The sequence below is a fragment of the Sarcophilus harrisii genome, chromosome 1 (genome assembly GCF_902635505.1).
Source record: "Sarcophilus harrisii chromosome 1, mSarHar1.11, whole genome shotgun sequence".
NCBI classification, from domain to species: domain Eukaryota; kingdom Metazoa; phylum Chordata; class Mammalia; order Dasyuromorphia; family Dasyuridae; genus Sarcophilus; species Sarcophilus harrisii.
Window position 1 is genome coordinate 87,455,532 of NC_045426.1, and position 2,621 is coordinate 87,458,152.

Genomic DNA, 2,621 nt, shown 5'->3' on the forward strand with positions numbered 1-2,621 from the left:
GAAGCAATGTCACCTTGAGCAGTTTAATAAATATTAAGTGCCTATTATATATCAGGCACATACTAGGATCTGGGGATACAAGTAAAGTGAAAAATAATCTTTCCAAAGCCAGGTCATTCTAATGGGAGAAACAAGAAATACCAATGTAAATAGTAAATTAAAACAAAGATAAAAAAGCAAGGCACTTAACTGAATTTTCACTGTTGAGACTATAAGTATCAGAGAACCTTGGAAGTTACCCAATCTGAACCACTGATTTTACATATGAGGAAACTGAAACCCAAAGAGATGTAATTTGCTCAAGATTACTTATAGTACTAACAGATTCAAACTCCATCGACTTCAAATCCATCACTCTCCATTGCATCAGTCTATTAAAACATACCTGAATTTTGTCACAATGGTGTTAATTCTTAAAATTAAGATCACAGTTTCAACCAAAAAAAATGTGAGATAGGATTTTCATCTTATTCATCTTAGGGCTTCCTGACAGCATTCACAGCTAAATCAGGAGCAGTCTTGGAGATTGGAGAAAAAGTGAAAAAGAAGGGAAAGTGACTGAGATAGGTTTCTCTTTAGCTCAAAGGTTCAAAATTTACATTTTTTTTTCTGCTTTTCCTAATTGTTCTGAGTTACTATGAAATTGTAAAACAAGTGCATTTTTTCTAACTTGCTTTAAAACTAACCTATCCAATAATTTAATATCATTTTCCCAGTGGAACCTGCATTTTTTTGTCTGCTATTCTTATTTTTTTTATTATAGCTTTTTATTGACAGAACATATGCATGGGTAATTTTTCAACACTGGCCTTGCAATCACTTCTGCTCCAACTTTCCCCTTTCTTCCCTCCACCCCCTCCTCTAGATGACAGGCAGTCTCATACATGTTAAAGTACATCTTAAATACAATATATGTGTACATATTTATCCAGTTCTCTTGTTGCACAAGAAAAATCGGATTTAGAAAGGTAAAAATAACATGGGAAGAAAAACAAAAATGCAAGCAGTCCACACTCGTTTCCAAGTGGAACCTGCATTTTTTTCCTTTCATAGAGATCTCAATTTAGAGATACAGTTAATATTCACAATAAAACAGCTTTAACTATTCAAACAATAAATATTATTTAGCATTATATATAAGGTATTGAATGTGTCAAGTTCTATGAATAATAAAAAGAAGTAAAATGTCAACAATTAAGGATCTGCCCACACAACTGATGACAGAGGCCACTTAACAGCAGAATGACTAGGACTCAGAATTGATGACTCAATTAAAGCCTAAATGTCAGGGACTTTGGCTTAATTGAGATATCCTGGAAGAGCAAGAGCCAAAGTTTTTTTTTTTCCCTTTTTTACTGGTTGATCATCCTAACTGGTTGATTCCCTTAACAGTGGCCTTCCCTTTGTCTCTGTCCTAAGTATTTTCCTTGTGTTTCCTTGGTGATTTCATGTTAATAAATGCTCATTGATTAAATTATTGTTTCTGCAAATGTCTTTCATTGTAATTTCCAACTGGACAAAGGATCATAGATTTAGAAGTAAAAGAGATAGCCAAGCCAACTAGGACTAGTTCAGCTTCCTCATCTTAGAGATGAAGAAACTGAAGCCCAGCAAGACTAATCACTCAGGGTCACACAGTGGGATGTCATAGACTCAGGTTCTCTGACTTGCCTTCCTTTACACTATATAATATTTCCATTGTCCTGTTTTGCCTTGAAACATCCACACCAAGAAAGTACCAAAAAAGTGCTTTCAGCAGGACTGAGTTTGTGAGAAAGCTGTTGTTATTCAAGCAACAAGTCATAGTGAAAAGTGCTGATTCTATGTGGCTGTAATCAGGTTTAGGCCCTGAGGAGAACTTTGCAAAAAGCTCTGGGACCTGGCTGAAAAAGGTGGACACTTCCCTTTCTCCTTCTGAAAGGAAGTACTCCTGTCTCTCCCATTTTGTCCTGGGACTTTCCACAGAAAAACTTGGAGCAATAGGGATATGTCTGCGGGAGGATTGGCAAATGGATTTTGGGATTAAATGCCCAATGTACCACTAGCTAGCTATGTGAATTTAGCAAATAACTTTTTTGAAGCTCTATTTCCTCTTCTGTAAAATGGACATAATATTTTTTCATGTATTTTGTTTTATTTACAGTTCTAAAGCCATATAATGATAGTTTCACTACCTACCCCAAAGGCTTGTTGTGAAGAAGCTATTTGCAAATCCCATTAAGGCATGTCTGGCAGAAACCCAAGTGTATCTCTTGCACCTACAATTTATAGTCAGAACAGAAGGAGACAATACATAAAATGTGCATGCTCTCTCCAAACCCCAATTTTGGATAATCATTTGAGCCAGAATAGGTAGGGACTCTAGTTATAAAATGTAGAACACAGTTCACTGTGGTATAGAGCAGGTCATTGGCCTTGATGTCTGAGAACTTGGATATCAATATCAACTCTATGACGTGAGTAAATAAAATAACATTTTTGAGTTACAGATTAATTTTCTTATCTCTAAATTGGGTTTCATAATAGTTTAATGCCTTTCAAGGGTTGTGAGGGTCAAAAGAGATGATAAAAATGAGAATGCTTTGGAATTTGGATTGAAATGGATTGTAGAATTTTAGAGT